The following is a 21264-nucleotide window of genomic DNA, read 5'->3' on the forward strand; positions in this document are numbered from 1 at the left end:
CACAAAATACCACGGCCTGGGCGAGTCTATTTTGAAGAAGTAGTGTTAAAAGAAGTTTAAGTTTAAAAAAATTGGCTCTCAAAAGAAATTTCAATCGTTGTACTGTTGATATTTGGCTCTGTTGACTAATGAGTTTGCCGACCACGGGGCTAGGGGATAGTGAAACCTTCCACTGTTGTGAAGAAGCTCCTTCCCTGGCCAGGGCCAATGGCCAGCTATTCCTCAGCACACACCTGCTGCTTGTCAGCTGCCAGGACCAGAATACTGTACTTGAACTGAGAGTGAAAGGAGCACTGTCACTTTCCAGTCCTTCAAGTGTCCCAGACAAAAATACCTGTGTCACAGCAAGTCATTGAGGCCTCATTTGAACCCCTGGGACTGTTCAAAATGAAACCTAAGGAAAACTGGATTCACCTTTTGTCACATTCTGTAAGGAGTCTCTCATATGAGGTCTAGTAGAAGCTGAAGCTGATCAACATTAGCCTGCTTCTGTGAAGAAGCTTTATTGACCAGTGAGGAATTCTTGGGAATTCAGTAAAACATCAGAATGCAAAGGATGCTGCAGAGAATAGTGCCACAAAGGAGGCTAAAGGGAAAAGCTACTTATCTATAGATTGGTATGTAAAGGCCATTTAACATAATCTCAAACATCTACTGTTGAAGGAAGGAAGGAGAAAAAAGGTAGGGAGAAATAAATTAATATATCTTTAAAGTCTATAGCTTCAACATGACATGATCCTATGGAATTACTTTCCCCTTTAAAACAAATTTACTAGTACTCAAGACTTTACCACATACTGATTGCAAGTGGGCTCTACTTTGCTTCCAAATTTCCTATTCATGTTTTCTTTCCCATCAACTCTTTCCATGATCATACTGTTGCTGAGCAGTAATATTTAGACAAGTTCCCAGTTGTGATTTCTCTTTCCAAACACACAAAGCATGAGAATAAATTGTGTTCTGGATGCTAGCTGGCTGTTTCAGGTGGTCCCACACAGGGTGAATGTCTCATTTTATCATGGCCCCTATTTACTCACTTTCAAAATCTAGGAGATCCTGACTCAGAAAGTGGTCTCCTCCTGGCTGACTTCCCTCAGCCGTACCCTCAAATTCAGAATGAATAGTGAAGCCTAGGGCCTTCTGATACTAGTATTGCACTACCTTTTGTTCCAGAGTACGACTGACTTCTAGTGCTCATTTCAAGAAGTGTGACATGGAATTCCTCTACTTGCAATTATGAAGCTGTAACATTATACACTTTACGCTGTGCATTCTGCTCAACTTATCTTAAAACCAGTATCTCCATTTAGAGAGTTTCCAAAGCACATGTTGATGTTATGCCTTTTTCAACTATAATCTTTTTAGTAGAATTTACCATTTAGCCATATTTACATACATTTAGGTCATTATTTACTCTCCTGACTGAATAAGTAATGTGGGAATAAAAACCCAACTCCTATAAGTGCCCATGTGATTTGGTGCTTGCCTTTCCAACCTAAGCTTCTACCATATTCACTCTTGCTCCATAAGCTCCAATTGGCAATTTGATTGTTCTTAAAACTCATTAAGCTCTTTCCTGCCTCAGGACCATAGCATTTTCTATTCTTTACGTCAGGAATGCTGTTCCCCCATTTTCACATGGCTAGATTCTCTGTTCCTTCAGGTCTTCATGGAAACCTTGCTAGTGACTCTTCTGCTCCATTATTTTCTATCATAGACCCTGATTTTTAAAAATAGCCTCTTGTTGTTGTCCAATTGTTCATTGCCTGGCTCTTTTATGAGAAAGTAAAGTCTCAGAGAATAATAATTTATCTGTCTTCTTCATTGCTATTTCCCCACTTCCAGGCATAGAACATGTTTATGATTCAAAAAAAAGTGCTGAAAAAAATGAATAAAGGTGCAATGCTGCTTCTCATCTGTGTCAGACCCCACATCTTCCATAGGAACAAGCACTCTTTCACACCTTCAATTTTCTTCCTATTGACCTCGAATGTATCTTTTATGTTCTCCCTACATTTTTGTCCTCCTGTCAGTGAGGAAGATATGCCCTTCATATGCCATTCTTTCTAAGATTATTCTTCTAGCCCACCCCTTCTCAGATCTTCTATTACTTAGTTCCCCCTTCACTTGTTTAAGTCTTCCATCATCCTACAATAATCCTTCTTTGGACTTCTAGACCAAGATGAAAGACTAAAGGCTCTCTTTCTAGAAATCAACCAAGAATAAGGATAATGAGAAACATGAATGAAACCACTAGAAGTAAGAAGCACCCTTAATCCAAGCATCACTCTTTTAAAAAGTCTGCCAAGTACTGGAAAACTGAACCAGGGCAGAGGAAGACTCTGATATAAGAAACAAGGTACAAGGGCTCTCTGGTTGAGCAAGAAGAACAGAGAGATCATTACAGGTGGCACACTCTAAGAGACAGGAAATGACCCTTGCTGGGAACAGGTGGTCTGAGATGCATGAGAGCACTGGGGAAATGTTCTGAACCCTGCTTGGCTTCAGGTATCATAAGTGATAATGTTAAATGTGAAAATGGGTCAGCGTGTCATCCCTTCAAGAAGCAGGATATGGATAAGTTAAGGCAAGCAAGAAAGGATCTACGGTAACCAGTATGAATGCTCAGCCTTGAGCTCACCTGTCACCATACAAAAGAGATATGTTAAAAATGAGTCAAGGAAAGATAAATGAGTAGAGTCCAGAAAGAAGCCATTGTCCAGGGGAGGGTAGTGGTGGAGGAAAATGGTTAGGAATTCAAACTGCCCTAGCTCGGTTCCTTACCCTGTTTCCCATTCTAGCCTTTCACAAAGAGCTGGCTCAAGAAAAACAGACCAATTTAAGGATGAGCAATCATAAGAAAAAGGATAGCATGGAATGTATTCATAGATACCACACACACATACACACAAAAGAGAGAAAGTGGAATATGACCACTCACAAAGGCAACTGAACAGTACAAACCAGAAAAAAATTATGCCAGGATAAAGATAATTTATGATCAAATAATTATCTGTTAATGAATAGAGGTCAAAGTATAAAAATTGAGACAAAGTAGAGAAGATAAAGCAAAAGAAAACAGTAAAAGTGAATGAACAGACCTTAAAAATAAAGTATAAAAAATAAAACTACATGAAACTGAAAGTCACCTTATAAACAATGAAAGGGAAAACTATCTTTGGTAAAGACAGCTGGGTTAGCTTTCTGCAGTACAGCAGACCAGATATACTGAGAAACCTTCCTGCTGAGAAACACTGTGTGCTAAATAAATCATGGCAAATATACTTTTAAATGTATTGCTGAGCACACTAGAAAGAAAGGGAAACCACTAGGAGCCAAAACACACACACACACACACACACACACACACAGACATATTACAGAAAAGAAAAAGAAAAAAAAAAAAAAAGGACAGGGAAAAAATCAGAACAGTAGCAAGGCCAGAAACTGGGGTTGCTCTGGATGTAAACGCCAGTGCCATTATCAGAGCACTCTGTGCACTGTGGGCAAGGAGATGGATGACTAAAGCCTTGGGCCATGCAAGTTGGTGCAGCAGGCACTGAACCTGAGGGGCCCACAGAGAGGCCATTCCTTCAGTGAAAGGATAGGTTAGAGAAAGTACCCTTCATCAAGTTAAATAAATTGCTTTCTATTCCTAATTGCTAAATTTTTTTTAAATCAAAAAGGTTTCATTTCTCCGGGTGAGGCCATGTGTCCCTGGATCCGGGTGAGGCCTCGCGCACCTAGGTCCGGGTGAGGCCACGCGCCCCTGGGTCTGGGTGAGGCCACGTGCCCCTGAGTCCGGGTGAAGCCGTGCCCCTGAGTCCGTCCGAGACCAAACCAGAGGGAGTCGGACCTCCGTTACCACCATTTGTCCACCATCCAGAGCTGAGGGGTCAGTGCTGACATGTACACATAAGGAACTGGTGGACATTGAAATTGGGTCTCTAAAGAACTGTTGGTCCAGAAAGAAACTCACTACAGACTGATTCATTTGCCTGTCAGCATAACTATTATTGCTCATCTCACATTCAGTTCTTATAAGTATATCTCTAGGGACACATGATCTCGCTCATCTAGGGGAAATGATGAACAACACAGACTGATGAACAAGAACAGAACCAGAAACAAGGAGGCATCGATCGGACTAGCGGGCCTCAAAGGGAGGATAGGGGAGGTTGGGGGGAGGGGGGAGAGATCAACCAAAGGACTTGTGTGCATGCATATGAGCCTATCCAATGGTTAAGTTCAACAGGGGGTTGGGGCATCCGTGGGGAGGGGTGTGGGATGGGAATGGGGGGATGAGGACAAATATGTGACACCTTAATCAATAAAGAAATTAAAAAAAAAAAGGTTTCATTTTATTGAATTTTATTCTACATTCAGATCATTGTTTTCCCTCTTTTATCTTTGTATCATGAAAACTAAGCTACGGTAATTCAGCAAGGTCTTCAAAGCCAGAGAATACATTTTATACATATATCAAATAATTGTAGTGGGTACTAAAGTGCTTCTCCTAGATCCCCTCTTCAGGACCCATATATCCATTCCTCAACCACGGGGAATACTGGTGGTTGGACACGGTTAGCTTCATCCTTCATGGTAATTTCCTTCAGCTTAGGGAACTGCCTTGCCTAAGGTCATACTTCTTCTCCAAGACCAGTCCAAACCCAATTATTGACTGATGCAAGGATACAAAGACCAAACACCTTTGCCTCAACTTAAGGCAACTCGGAAGGGTCATTCCAGCTCTAGGGTTCCCAGGATGCCTCAGTTACAACTGGCAATGTGGGTCATCTTCTCTCCTTACCCAGAGCTGTCTTCCTCAGTTCATAACAGGTGTATCTCCCAAGAACCCCTCTTTCTGCATTGATTCTCCATCTTAGAGTCTGTTCAAGTGGCACCCAATCTAAGATAATGGCATTCATGTAAAAGCTCAACAGATACTGCTAAACATGAAAACATTTGTGGTAAGTAAATTACCATAAAGAAACGTATAAAGAGTAAAAATTCTTTGCAGTATCACCCAGCAGAGATAGTCATTGTCAAAAGGACAAGTGTATCATTTAAGGTATTTTTCCATTCATGTAAAATGCATTCCATACATTATTTTACAAAATTAGAGCAATAATTTAATTTAAAAATATTTTAAGGACATACCACATTTTTTCTTAAGTGTTTCATGGAACCCCACTGTATGATTATGCACCATAATTTACATAAGCACTCACTAATAGAAATGTACAGTCACTCCAATTATTGCAATTTCCAATAATTCTGAAATGGTATGTTATTTGAAGGTCTTTTTCGTATGATATGAGTGCCTCAGAGGAAAAAGTTACTAGAAGTGAAGCTCCTGGATCTGAGGCGACCATTGCACATTGAGCTGACTTTCACAAAGTTCCACGCCATACTGTCCCTGTCCTTGGCTATTGAGATAGCCACTGGCTTCAATTTTGTTGTTTTAATTCTACCTATGCCTTATCTTGGCCTCAGAATTACCTTATTAAAACTTTTAAGAACTTCACAGTTTAAAACTTTCAATGCCACCCTTCCCCTTTGCTTGCAGAATAAAATAAAAAGTTTTTGTATAGCAAATGAAACCATCAACAAACTGTAAAAATAACTCACTGAATGGGAGAACATATTTGCTAGTGATACATCTGATAAGGGGTTAATATTCAAAATTTATAAAGAAAATATACAGCTCAACACTAAAAAAAAACCAAAACAATTTAAAAATGGCAAAAAGACCTGAATAGACACTTCTCCAAAGAGGACATACAGATGGCCAATAGACACATAAAAAGGTGCTCAATGTCACTAATCATCAGAGAAATTCAAATTAAAACCATAATGAGCTATCACCTGACACCTGTCAGAATGGCTATCATCAATAAATCCACAAACAATAAGTGTTGCCAAGGATGTGGAGAAAAGGGAACCCTTGTGCCACTGTTGGTGGGAATGCACATTGATACAGCCAGTGTGGAGAACAGTATGGAGTTTCCTCAAAAAATTAAAAATGGAACTGCCTTATAACCCAGCAATTCCACTCTGGGAATATATCTGAAGAATCCAGAAACATTAATTTGAAGGAATATATGCACCCCTATTGCAGTGTTATTTATAATAGCCAAGATAGAGTTGGAAGCAGCCCAAGTGCCCATCAGTAGATGAGTGGTTAAAAGAGCTCTGGTACATTTACACAATGGAATACTACTTGGCTTTAAAAAAGAAGGAAATCTTATCTTTTGAGACAGCATGGATTGTGCTAAGTGAAATATGCCAGTCAGAGAAAGACAAGTACCATATGATTTCACTTATATGTGGAATCTAATGAATAAAATAAACAAACAAAATAGAAACATACTCATAGAGACAGAGAACAGACTAACAGTTGTCAGAAGGGAGGGGAGTTGGAGGGGATGGGTGAAAAAGGTGAAGGGATTAAGGGGAGACACAGACAACAGTGTGGTAATTACCAGAGGGAAAGGAGGTGTGGGGAGGTGGAAGAGGGTAAAGCGGGGATAAATAATGATGGAGGAATACTTGACTTTGGGTAGTGAACACACAATACAATATACAGATGATGGATTATAGCATTGTACACCTGAAATCTATATAGTTTTATTAACCAACATTACCCCAATGAATAAAATAAAATAAAATAAAATAAGATGGCCAATCTGAAAAATAAAATATACATGATATCATGTTAATTGAAATAAATTAAAATTAAAATAAATGGGGAAGAAAAGTCCCCTTGTGATCTGGCCCCAAGTTCTCTTTCCTGTCCCTTTCCAGCTTCTTCTGGGAACCCAATCTCCAGACTCAGTGTAGTTTCCAAAACTTACCACACATTTCCAAGTATCCATTCCTTTGTGCTTGAAATTCATTACTTTTTTTTCAATATCCAAGCTCTATCAAGTGTTACTTTTGTTGTGCAATCCTATCCCTCCAATTTCTAGTCAGAAGGAATTACTTTTTCCCTGGGCCCTGCGTCCATCTGCTTATAACACTAGCCCACTTAACTCTGGCTCTTCTATGCCCTTTAACTTGCTGGCCCCTCTAAGCTGGCAGAAGGCTCCTTCTATCTGCAAAGACCCCTCACATGCTGCTCTCTTTGCCTGGAATGCCTCTCACTACACTTCCCAGCTCATCCTTAGCATAGAGATGGGATAAGAAATGTCACAACTTCTAAAAAGCCTGCCCTGAGTTGCCCCTTTTCCTGGCATGTGCTGTCATAGCACATAATGCTTATTCTTCATACTACTGAACATACTTATGATTAAATAATTGACAGTGCAAATATTAGGTTCTCTTCCCAGTGGAATGCAAACTCCATAAGAACAAGGACCAGTCTATTTCCTTGCCATTGCATTGTCACATCTCTCTTGGTGCTTTATATTTTTACTAGGGGCCCAGTGCATGCATTCATGCACCTTGAATGGAACTGTGGGCCGTGAGGCTGTGGTGGCCACAGGGGCGGATCTCAGCCTATCCTCCGCGCCCCCGCCCAGCCCCTCCCGCAGCAGACCCTGGTCCCCTATTTGCTGGCAGCCATGCACCTGCCACCAGAGTGATTGGGGCCAGTGCCAGCAGTGGGTGTGAGCGGGGCTGGCACCATCAGCGGGTGTGAGTGGTGGCTCCTGCCCCGATTGCCCCTCAGGAGCAGGGGGAGGTGGAGAAGCCCTCAGAGGCAATTGGGGTTGGCAGCCGCCACTCGCACACACTGACAGCACCAAGAGATCGGGACCAGCGCCAGGCACCGGCAGTGGGTGCAAGTGGCAGCTCCGGTGCTGGCAGTGGGTGTGAGTGGGGCTGGGGCTGGCAGCAGGTGTGAGTGCCAGGCAGGACTGCAGCATGCGAGAGCAAAGAATTTTCAGTAACCACCAGAGGCTCACCCCAATGACAGCTACCGGCACCCCCGCTCACCTGCTCCACCATCCCACCGCAGCCAAGGCCCACCATACTCCATGCTCTGCTGCCTGCTGCTGATGCCCGCCATTTTCTACGTATGCACCCTGGTGGTCAGCACATGTCATAATGACCAGTTGTTCAGTTGTTTGGTTGTTCTGCCGTTCGGTCTATTTGCACATTAGAGTTTTATATATATAGATTTCTGAACTCTTTATTTTGAAATAATTGAAGACTCATAAGAACTTGAAAAAACACAGAGTGTTCCTGTTCATCCTTCATCCAGCTTGTCCCATGAAACATCTTATGCAAGCATGATAGATTTTTAAAATCAGAAAACTGACATTGGTACAATACTCTTAACTAAACTATAGCCCTATTCAGATTTCACCAGTTTTTACATGCACCCCTTTTCTGCAGCATGTGTTGTACTATGGTATTTTACTGCAAGTATACATTTATGTAACCACTACCATGATCAGGATTCAGAAAGCTTCCATCACCACAAAGAAATGCCTTAACACTATCCCTTTAGAGACACATCCTCCCCGCAACCTCATACCTGGCAATCTGAAATCTGATTTCCATCACTGTACTTTGTCATTTTGAGAACATCATATGTTTGTTATCTTTCTCAATGCTTTAGGAAGACTGCATTACATCTCCACTATGTATGGGTCAGAGGTTTCACAAGCAAGATCTTATTTAAAAATCACAACTACCTTGAGGCAGCTATTACTATCTTTCCATTTTTATAGACAAAAATCCTTATATTTAGAGAATTTTAATAACTTTTCCAAAGTTAAAAAGTGAATAAATGGCCAACCAGAATGTAAAGTCAGACAGTGGGACCCCAGAGCCAATGCTTTTAACGTCTATAAATATATTTTGCATGTACATACTTCAGAAAGAATCAATAATTGAATGAATGAAAAATTAAATACCAAAGACTATTTCATTTCTGGGTCCTCTAGAAAGGCCTGCACATAGCAGGAATTCAATGAACGTGTGGTGAGTAAAATGTTTGGTTAATCATTCTAGAAAAACCAAAATAAAAAGAAGGAAGGTCACCTATGGAGAAAAATCACCAGTCTGGTCCCCTGGATTGAACATGATGTACAAAAGCCATAGGAACAGCATGGAACGCAGAGCAAGTTAGGGGAATCATTCTTGTCTTTGCTGTAATAAGTGCATTAGTGGAATTTCAAACATCTTCCCAAGGATTATTTGGCCAGGTACATCGTCCCTCTGGAAAATTCATATCCACAGGAGAGATAAGCAGTACTGACCTAGAATATTTGCTCATCTTAACTGATATTTGGATCTTGTCTTATACCTTGGAGCCATGTTCCCTTCCTTACTCAAATTTTAGTTACTAGGCTCCTATTTTAGTCTCATATTGTTTTGGGGACATGAGTGTTTCCTGAAAATACCAGCTTGTGGGGGGAGTTTTCTTTTATCCTTTTAAAATATATGTTTTTATTGATTGTTAGAGAAAAAGGAAGGGAGATATAAACATGGATGAAAGAGAAACATCATTGTTTGGTTGCCTCTTGCACACCCTTACCAAGGATAGCAATCTAGGCATGTGCCCTGACCTGGAATCAAACCAGTATCCTCTTGGTTCATGGGTTGACACTCAACCACTGAGCCATACCAGCTCGGCTCTTTTCTCTCTTTAGTGTTTCCTTTTGCAAATACAAGGAAAAGATGTATATACCTACACATATATGTCTATATGTTCATATGTGTGTGTGTGTGTATGTATGTGTGTGTGTATACATATATATCCTCTTCTTAAATGTAGATAATATCATACTATATAACCTTGATTTTTTGTTTTAGAACATATCCAGGAAAAATAAATAATCTGTTAAAATAAACCACTATGTGACAAAAAGTCAGCAAACATCAAAATAAAGTGAGAGTGAGAATCCCAGGAGGTCAGTAAGCACAGGGGCCTGCTTCCCTTCAGGGCTATCCGTCACACCACAGTGACCCTGTGCTGGTCTTATGATGCTCTGTGGGATTCAGGAGACAGGAGATAGAGTGCACATAAAGCCAGTCCCCAGAGGGTCCCACCTTCAGAGTAAGGGTGGATGAGAAATGACCGTGGGCAGAGACGAGGACAATGAGAAAACATCCTTCTGGAACTTGAGTTCTGTATTGAGAGGAAAACATTACCCTGAATATTCATGACTATAAGATAGTCATCTGAACCACCGTGTGCGCTTGTGGCCTCATATGTGCTTTCAGGTGTAGTGGTCTGAAACGTGTGTTCTTTTAAAGCACACACTGTGCATATAAAAACTGGTCACCGTTTAGGCCAAAAAAGGCAAGTTCCAAAGAAATTTCAGAGTATCAGTATTTGACTGATCATAGACTCTGAACAAATGCAATCAAGTTTGAAATCAGTGATAGAATGAATAAAAATCTTATACATTTGGAAATCTGAAAATATAAGAACTCCTTCTGGGACTCAGGATGGCGTGACCATGTGTACCCGTGGAATGTCAGAAAGCTGCCTCCTCTAACCTTTCGAGTGAGTGTTTGCAGTGGGCCAGCATCACACCTCACCAATCGATGCTGTCATCTAACACGCTATTCTCTGTGACATGAGGGCATTTTTAGGGCAAACTGAAGGAAGCTCACATTCTTTGACTGCTTGTCATGTGCCAGATACTGTTCTAAATACTCTGTCTTTCACTGCCCTTCAACATAACTCAGATACGTCATTTTTTGTTGAGCCCTCTCTTTACATTAGAAAACCAAGATTTTGAGAGCTTATCTTAAATGAAGTAGTGGATTCATTAGGAAGTGGTAGATCCAAAATTGGAATCCAGGTCTGTCTGTCTCCACCGCTCGTGCCTTTGACTGCACTGTGTTCCTTTCGGCCTCACACAGGTGAGATCACCCCTTAAGGTGTTCGTAGCATTCTCATCACTAACCATACTTTTATAGGTCAAAGTTAGGTCCATTTAAATTGAATTCCACTCCAAAATAATTAAGCAAGGCTTCTTCCATTCTCAAGGGACAACAAATAAAATAATTAAGCATATCCATAGCCCTCACACAAGAATATATTTATTATGTTAGAAGAACCACTGCCAATCAATTAGCATTGGTAGAAGTTTCCTTTTCAGAAAACTATTTGAACTTTTGTTATCATAAAATCACTGAATAATCAAACTCTTGCTGTTTCTCTCTCTCTCTTTCTCTCTCTAATAAAAGGGGACTATAGTCTAGTTATTAGGATTATATTAAAATGAGTATCCACAGGGCAGCTATAAGCACATAGGAGAGACACCCAGCTAATTGCAACTTGAATTTAAAGTTGTCACCTGAGAATAAAATTAAGAAAAACCTCATTTACTTGAGTCTAATAAAATTTAAGTAAATAAGTAGAGCATCTTTTGTAGAAGCTTCCGATGCTAGGTGGCTCTGTGTCAATGACTTCCTATATTTGGTGCCTTGGATGTAGAATCGGAACAGCCTGACCAGATTACTACTGTAATAGTGGAAGCAGAAGCCTGATCGAATAAATCACAGCCTGTAAAAAGGACATGTCAACAGGAGAAAAGTGATGGTCACAGTGGGCAGTGGCTTACAGGTATAGAAGAGTAGAATGTGCCCTCAGCTTTGTACAGAAAACAGGGTGCCCTGGCCACCCACGGCAGCATTCTGGTTTACTCAGCCAGTCAATCCCCAGGGTGCAAAGGATGCATCAGATATAGTAATTTGACAACCTACCACAAATATCCAATTACTTCCTTGATTTCTAGTTCATCCAGAAATCTCTTGGCTACTTTTTGTCTTCCTCAAAGTTGTTTGCCTCTAAGGAGAGCTTATGCTGACTCCAGCCTTCCTGACGATCTTTTTGTCATTATAAATTGCTAGAACTATCTTTCTGAGTTCAACTTTAATTAGCATGAGTTCATTTACTGAGAGAAGAATTACCTCGAAATAGACTGAAAAAATGGAGGGTCTGGATTTCTGGTGTCTGGATTAGGCTATGACAATTGAATACTGTCTCAGGACACTGGGACACCCACAAATGGCCACTGCACTGCCTCTCAATTGCTATGGAGAGGAATCGAACCATGGCCTCCTGGTTCATATGTTGATGCTCAACCACTGAGCCATGCCAGATGGGCTAAAGGGACATTTTGAAGGGAAACTTCTTGGGAAGTTGCGCTGGGCTGGCAGGGCTGCTTGTGAAGTGTTGCTGCACATGCTCCTTCCCCTCACTGCCTCCCATCTCCTCTCCTTGTCCTTCACCTTCCCACGGGTGTCTCGTCTCTGGACATATCTTCCAGAGTCAGAATTATGCCTCAACTCTTCTCCTATATGAAAAGGCATGATGAATGAAAGTCCTACCCAGGACTGGATTTTTGTGATAAAATAAACAATTCATCAGCATGGCAATTGCTCAGGCACAGCTAACAGTTGATAAATGTTGTGTAGGTGGAGAGTCCACTAGCTCCTTCTTGGGGAAAATGTTCCTTTTGATATCGGCTGATATAACACAGGACACTTTGATCCAACTAAATAGGTTAAGAGTTACCTCAAAACACCCACAGGAACTGTAGTAATTTCAGGACACCTACACACCAAATCATTGTTTCCTTTCTTTTTTTATTTTTTACAAAGAAGGAGTAGAAGGAGGGGGTGGGGGAGATAAGAGAGAGACAGAGATAGATATATAGAGAGACAGAGAGAGATAAGGAGGGAGATAGATAGGCAGAGAAGGAAGAAGAAAAGTGAATAGTATTTCTTTTTTCTTTTCTATTTTTTAACCAACAACTAATAATGCATGTTGTTCCTGGTCCCCCAAACAAAAGCATACAAAAGATCCTGATTTGGGGGTCATATTTTTGAGAATAGGAATCACATGTCTATTTTATAATAGCCCTCACATTATTTATGTCACTGAAGATAAATTCTACCTTTTCTTGATCACATATTTCATAGTATTTCACTTACAGATATAAATATGGAAAGAAGCTATCTTCATTTTCTGAGATACTTTTGTGGCCTTTTGCCCAGAGAGAGTGGGAACCCTGTAAAATGATACACAGGGCAAGATAATTCTCTACAATTTCCAGGAGACTATGAAAGGAAGATTTACTCATTGAACCCGGTTGTCTGCATATCTGAGTTGGTGGTCTAAAGCAAGGCCACCTCTGACAAATTTCATATGTTCATAAACTTGAACATAAACCATTTGGTCAATTGTGTAACATATCTGACTTTCTTAGAGAAGAACTTTAAATGTCAGAATTAGATACTTATTCATGATAATACTGATAAAATGCACAAAAATGGTATTGGTAGAGAGTAAGTGGAAAAATATGTCTTTTATGGCTAGGGTAGAAGAACATATCTATGATTAGTCTCATAGTTTTACTATATCTATTTTTTCATATTAACATAAATAAACAATGTTACTTAAAATCCTATTAGTTTTTACTTACTTTATATTTCATTGTTATTCTCAAAATTTGTTACTTGAAACAAATTTCTTGAAACCCCTGGTTGTGTCTGGGGACCAATGTGCCAACCCATAAGGATGAATCATAATTCGTTTAAGCCCCCTTGGTAACCTCATCCCCTTCTGCTTCCACTTGCTTCCCCAGCGTCCCATGCTGCTTATTCTAGCCAAGTAGCAGTCCTCACCAGGAGACCCATGGGAGAGTCTGCTGGCAGGGATTCTAGGAAAGATTCATTTGCCTGATGAAGAGACAAGCACTGGGGGAGAGCAATCTAAGAGCGTCTTCTTCTTCCTGCCTTTAACATGGTTGTGAAGGATGTGAAGTTTGGTGCTTATCAACCCTCCTGAGACTGTAGGTGGCAAGTCTAAGGACAAAAAGCCAACACTCTGGAGACAGAAAAGTGGAAAATGACTAAGTCTTAAGTGATAATACTGAGCAATATCACTCTGAAACTACCTGCTTACAGGGTTCTTATTTTGTGAGACATTAAATATCTTTATTGCTTGAGTCACGGTTGATTGGATATTCACTCAGCAAATACTGAATTATTTAAACATTGCTCCCGATGCGTGGGCTGCAGCAGGATATCAAATATACAACCTCCCTGGCCTCACAGGCAATGTACCAAGTCAGAGGAGACATGCACTACAGAAACAAAAGATTGGCATGTAATGTGCCAGGCAATGACAATCATTATGGAGAGTATAAAGCAAGGCAAGGGGATAGAGGATAATGGAGGATAACTTATATAGGTTGCTCATGGAGGCTTTTCTGAGGGCTAATCATTTGAATAGAGACTTGAAAGAAATGAAAGAGTGAGCCAGGTGGCTATCTGGGGAGACTGTTATTTATAGGCAAAAGCACCATCATTAACTTATATCTCCAATAAGTTTTTATTCATGCTTCAAAACAGAGCTCAAATATCATCACTTCTGGGATGTCTTCCAGGACCTCCCACTCACTAAAATGAATCCCTTCCTCTTGTGGGCTCCTCTATCCCTTAACATGTACTATGACGGTCATCAGGCCCTCTTTAAATTTACTTGTTGACATAGCTTATAAAGTCACCTTCTCTAGACTGTGAGACTCTAGAAGGACAAGATCAATCTTCGTCACTACTATTTTGGCTCCTAGCATGCAGTACTTGCTACCTAATAGACTTCTCTCCTTTGACTGTTCTGGATATAAATGTGAGGTTTTTCACTGCAGTGTGATTAATAATGGGCACCTATAATAAAATTTTGTTGAAGGGAGATTATGTTTTGTGCTGAAGAAATTTGTCTTACAAGCACTGGGAAAGCTGACTACTCCGAGATAGCATGTACAAACTAAGCAGGTCACCTAGGCAGGAAATCTTTGGTTTTCACTTAGGAGAGAAAAATATATAAGATGGCGGAGAAGCAACCTGGTTCCCTATCAGGTACATCTGTCTAATCAAATCATGTCCTTGGTCTTTTGAAAGACTGTCAAAAAAGTAATTGTAAGACCACTCACCCAGGTTAGGTAATGAGAGTCTTCTGAGCATTTCTCCTGGTTGGAGAGGAAAAGGCTCCTTTTGCTTCTAGATCTGGAATGAATCCTCATCTGTAAACCTTCCTCTCAGGCAACTTTCGAACTCATTTCAGTGCAGAGGGAAGCATATTGTTGGCGCAACTCTAAATGAACTGGGTTTGCCATAAAATACAACCTAGCAGATATTGTATTTTTAATGTCAAAGGTGAATAGAAAGAAAAAAGGGCACGTGAAGAAACTGAAAACATCAGCGAAGGCTTAATGAAAATGAAAAAAGAATTTTATTATAGGCACCTGTGTGAAAATATAATAAAGAGAGGATCAGCGGATATTAAGTGTATTTTTTTTGTTGTTGTTTGTTAATCCTCACCCAAGGATATATTTTCCATTGATCCTTAGAGAGAGTGGAAAGGAGGTAGGGAGTTAAGGGGAGAAAGATAGAGACAGAGAGAGAAAGAGAGAGAGAGAGAGAGAGAGAGAGAGAGAGAGAGAGAGAGAGATGTGAGAGAGTCACATCGGTTGGTTGCCTCCCCAGGTAAGTGCTCTTGATCAGGAATCGAACCCATGACCCTTCTGTGAATAGGCCGGTGCTCTAACCACTGAGCACCAGCCAGGGCTATTAAGTGTATTTTTTAATTAAATCCAGAGTTTGCAAAATAAAGTAAACAATGTACTTTTTTAAAATTTCCTCCTCAATAGCAAAACAGGAGGAAAGGCATTTGCTTTTATTTATAATATTAAACAGAATCAAATTCCCTTCCCTGTGTGTTATGTTGACAGACATTAATATTTTTAATATGTTTGCTTTCCATTTAAATAAAACTCTTTTAAATTCAGAAATAAAAATAATGTCTTTTAAATTGTAAGGGTATAATGACAAACCTACAGCCAACATCATACTAAATGGGCAAAAACTAAATTCATTTTCCCTAAGAACGGGAACAAGACCGGAATGCCCACTTTCACCACTCCTGTTCGATATAGTACTGGAAGTGCTAGCCATAGTGATCAGACAAGAAGAAGAAATAAAAGGCATCTGAATTGGAAAAGAAAAAGTAAAACTGTCCTTATTCGCAGATGACATGATACTATACATAGAAAACTCCAAAGACTCCATCAAAAAACTACTAGACCTAATAAATGAATTTGGCAATGTAGCAGGATACAAAACTAACACCCAGAAAACTATGGCCTATAATTACAACAATAATGAACTCACAGAAAGAGAAATGAAAAAAAAAAATCCCGTTTACCACTACTCCAAAAAAATCAAGATACCTAGGAATAAACTTAACTAAGGATGTAAAAGACCTATACTGGGAAAACTATAGGACCTTGAAAAAAGAGATAGAGGAAGACATAAACAAATGGAAGAACATATCATGTTCATGGATTGGTAGAATCAACATCATTAAAATATCCATACTAACCACAGCAACCTACAGATTCAATGCAATCCGCATTAAAATACCAATGGCATATTTCAAATATCTAGAACAAACTCTCCAAAAATTCATCTGGAATAAAAAAAGACCCCGGATAGTCACAGCAATCCTGAGAAAGAAGAACAAAGTTGGAGGGATCACAAAACCAGATATCAAGCTATATTACCAAGCCACAGTTCTCAAAACTGCCTGGTACTGGCACAAGAACAGACATATAGACCAATGGAACAGAACAGAGAACCCAGAAATCAACCCAAGCCATTATGCTTAATTAATATTTGACAAAGGAGGCAAAAGCATACAATGGAGTCAAGACAATCTGTTCAATAAATGGTGCTGGGAAAATTGGTCAGATACATGCAAAAAAATGAACTAGATCACCAACTTACACCATACACAAAAACAAACAAAATGGCTAAAGGACATAAATGTAAGAGAGGAAACCATAAAAATCCTACAAGACTCCATAGGCAGCAAGATAACAGACATATGTCATAGCAATATATTTATCAACACAGCTCCTAGGGAAATGGAGACTAAGGAGGAGAAAAACAAATGGGACTACATCAAAATAAAAAGTTTCTGCAAGCAAAAGAGACCATCAACAAAACAACAAGAAAGCCCACTGCATGGGAGAACATATTTGTCAATGATATTTCAGATAAGGGTTTAATTCCCCAAATTTATAGAGAACTCATAGAACTTAACAAAAGGAAGATAAACAATCCAATCAAAAAATGGGCAAAGGACCTAAATAGACACTTTCTGAAAGAGGACATACCGAAGGCCAAGAGACATATGAAAACATGCTCAAAGTCACTAATCATCTGAGAGATGCAAATCAAAATAACAATGAGACACCATCTAACACCTGTCAGAATGGCTATCATCAACAAACGACAAGTGCTGACGAGGATGTGGAGAAAAAGGAACCCTCCCTTGTGCACTGCTGGTGGGAATGCAGACTGGTGCAGCCACTGTGGAAGACAGTATGGAGTTTCCTCAAAAAGTTAAAAATGAAACTCCCATTTGACCCAGTGATCCCACTTCTAGGACTATATCCCAAGAAATCAGAAATACCAATCTGAAAGGATATATGCACCCCTATGTTCATAGCAGCACAATTTACAATAGCTAAGATTTGTAAACAGCCTAAGTGCCCATCAGCAGATGAGTGGATTAGAAAACTGTGGTACATCTACACAATAGAATACTAAACTGCTATAAAAAAGAAGGAACTTTTACCATTTGCAACAGCATGGATGGAACTGGAGAGCATTTTGCTAAGCGAAATAAGCCAATCGGAGAAAGATAAATATCACATGATCTCACTCAAATGTGGAATATAATGATCAAAATAATTTGATGAACAAGAATAGATTCAGAGACAAATGGCAGGGGGGGTGGGTTTAGAGAGCAACCAAAGGACTTGTATGCATGCATATTAGCATAACCAATGGACACAGACACTGAGTCGGTGGGGGCTTGCCTGGGGTGGGAATGGCTGGGGTGGGGTGGGGGGAGGTCAATTGGGGAAAAAGGAGACATATGTAAAACTTTAGACACTAAATAAAAAATAAATAAATAAATTTGAATTAAAAAATTGTAAGGGTATAAAGATTTAAATGTATATGCATCACAAAATTTTTCTTAAGGATGGCTTAGAATTAGCTAGAGTGTCAATAAATAAAGATTTTCAAGAAACATTTTTAAAAAGATAATTCCTAGATACATTTTCTTTGAGTTTTCATTTGAGGTTTCAAATTCCATTTTTCATGTTTCCTAAGGAAGTGGTACCATACATATAGTTTCCATCACAAGAATAAAAATAAGTTTTAAAGGATTGTAGAATAGATTGGTACATATAAAATACTCTTTAGAAGAAGGTAATTATAAGTCTTTAGAAGAATGTAATTATAACACCAGAAATGGTTTAGGAAGATCAGCTTTCTAAAAAGTTCATCCTGGTACATGCTGGTTTGTTCCTTATGCATTAGTTGCTCTCGCAGGTTAGAACATATCCAAACTTCCAGGACCATCCTGGACCCCCTTCCTCTTTATTAAGGGAGGGACATCCTCCCATCTTCACCATGAGAGGGTCAAGGTTAGTTTAGCAGTGGCCAGCATCTGGTCTAGAGCAACCAAGTAGCACTAGGGACAAAGGTGTACTGGGGAGGTGATGAGATTGGATTACGCGTATTACGCAAACTGAGCAGCTGCAATTGAATGGAATTCATAGATTTGAATTAATGGAAAACATACAACTGTTCTTTGATATTGAAAGGGCTTCTTTGGATAGCAATTGGAGACACATGTAGGATTTTTAAGAGAGGCAATTTTATATTCATCATACTTTTTTTTTTTTTGCTGCTCTTCCTCTCTTTCTTCATCATTTTTTTTTTTTTTTTGGTTGAAACCTTAGCCTATTCTCTTAACTAGAAGAGTATCTGCCAGCAGAAGTCAACAAACTCACAGGAGACAAAAGACATTCTTAGTTTGATTGCTCCTAATAAGCTTCAGTGCTTCCAGACCACATAATGTCATAGAATTGTTTGTAATGCTCCTTTAAAAGGGTGACAGGGTTCAGAAATAAACTGCACGTGGTAAGAAGAGCCTCCCAGGGGTTATGCCCGAGAAGTGAGTGGCGAGGCTTTGGGAGCGGTGGTGGTTTCCGGCCATTAGCGTTACTAACCAGGCCGGCTTAGCATTTATGGGAATCTACTCAGAGCAGGATGACACAGGCAACCTTCACTAAGCCACCCTGCCTGATTTCCTCAAGGTCATGCTGAAACAAACTTTCCTCCAATCATCTTTGATTGGAACGTTTCATTATTTTTATACATCCTTGAGCTAGAGAGGGGCCAGGCAGTAGATGCATTAGGTCCATGGGTCACACAATCATATCGAGTGCTTTGTGCCCGCATAAAGCAATTACTGTCAACTCTCAATTAACCTCGTTATTGGAGGAAGCATTAATGTAGAAAATACAAATCCTAGATAACCTACCCGTGTCTTTCTTGCTGCCATAGTTGCAGCTGAGGGGAGAGACAGATAATGGAAGCGCCAGGGGGAGTTTGGGGTTGAGAGGTCTCTTCAGGAAAATGTGAGCAGAGGTGCTAAATTCAGCTGCCACTATGCCCTCTACTTATGCCGGCTGCCCTTTTGCACGGCACCAGGAAGCAAAAATAACATTGCTTTCCCCGCAACTTCTGGCTGAAAAACAAAAGGCGTTGCGCAGGGGACGCCAGCAGAAAGCGGCAGGGAAGGCACACGGAGAGGCTGGCAGGCATCTGCAGTCAGAGCCCAGAGGCCTGCAGGGACCACAGGCGGGTTCTCGGCACCTTCCTCCGTCGGAAGCTAGATGCCCAAGGCTCTTGGGGACAATGTTCGGGTGTTTTGCCCTTTAGGATTTTGACTGTGTCAACCCAATGTGGTAAAATGTGTCTAACTGCCAGTGTTATAATTAATCATTGATATTTGCTCATGTGATAAACATCCTTTCACTACAGATTCCTACACAAATAACTGCATGTCCTGAAGGTCCTGGGCGTTAGTGCTATTCCCATCGTTCTCAGGGAAGAAACCCTTCAGGTTGGCACCTCATCCAGGCCAGGAGCCACAGGAGGGTTGAAGATGACACCTCTTCAAGTGATCCCTCATGGCATTGCTCCGGGAAGGGGTGACATTTCAACAAGGGGGGAAAGATTAAGCGATAAGGATAAAACTACAGTGGGCTTCCAGGACCCACTGAGCAGGTGAGGGCCCCGGGGGGAAAGACAGAAGGGGCAGGGGACTACGGTCACAGCAAAGACAAGGGAAGAGAGCTGGGAAATAGTCTTTAGGAAAGGAAGGCAAAACAATTATACAATTATATGTTTTGATGAAGAAAATATTTTGGGTGTGTTAAAAAAGAGACAACAGATGCAAAATGGCATTATTTGTGCTAGGCCCCATGTCAGCAAACCAAGATTTAATACTTATGCTAGCTGCAGTTTCTGCTTGCCAGGAACATAACTTTTAACCAGGTGACATGGCATGGATAGGTCAGCATTAGTGAGATAATCCAGCCCATAGTCCCCTCTGTTCCCCTTCGGAGAGCAATCTTGCCTGAAAAAACACATTCTTTCCTAATAATTTCCTTTTTCCACCCCCTTTCCGCCTTTAAAAAAACCTTTCCTTGTCCATAGCTCTGTGGGCTTCTTTTATTTGCTAGATGGGATGCTGTCCAATTCATGAATCACTGAATAAACCCAATCTGATCCTTAACATCACTAGGTTAAATTTTTGTTATTTAACAGGTTAAAAGTATATAAAAAGCCAAATTCATATCCTCTGTAAATACAAATTTGCAATAAAATTAATGGGATGGAGGAAGAAGCCATTGGCCAGTTTTAGCCTCCAAATGAATTTGTGTATATTAGAGTGAGAAATCCGGTAGAAATTGGATAAGAAGGTACAAAAAATCAAGTGAAAGAGTAGGAGAGAAACAGTGGAAAACATAAGGAGATTTCTGGAGACTACTGGCCAGAATTCTTCTTAATATTAGGGGGAAGAGAGAGATGAAGAGGGAAAAGGGAGGGGAGAAATAAATATAACAGGAACTTAAGGCTAGTGACTATAAAATGGGAAGTGTCTCATAATAGAAGGGAAGATTATGAAAATGTAAATGTCAGCGGGCAAGAAAAAAGTAACAGTTAAAGAAATGAGTGAAGCTGCACCTCTCTGATTACTTAGTCTGTGAATTTTTCTATGAAGCTCATCAGCTAGGGAAGGTGAATTCAGATGTAATGAAAATGTGATGTTATGACTTCTGGTTAAAAAAGGAAGGAGGAAATCAAAGGTTATTATTGCTTCTCTTTCCTCTTTCAAGACACAAAAGACAACAATAAAAATGG

The 21264-nt window shown here is 40.1% G+C and overlaps 1 protein-coding gene across 15 annotated transcripts in view; it reads right to left on the bottom strand.

Moving 5' to 3' along the window:
• Positions 1 to 21264, bottom strand: part of AIG1 (androgen induced 1) — a 200822-nt gene that overhangs the window by 136805 nt on the left and 42753 nt on the right. The gene's annotated exons all lie outside the window — the stretch shown is intronic.

Source organism: Eptesicus fuscus, chromosome 10 (assembly GCF_027574615.1).
Source record: "Eptesicus fuscus isolate TK198812 chromosome 10, DD_ASM_mEF_20220401, whole genome shotgun sequence".
Classification (NCBI taxonomy): Eukaryota; Metazoa; Chordata; class Mammalia; order Chiroptera; family Vespertilionidae; genus Eptesicus; species Eptesicus fuscus.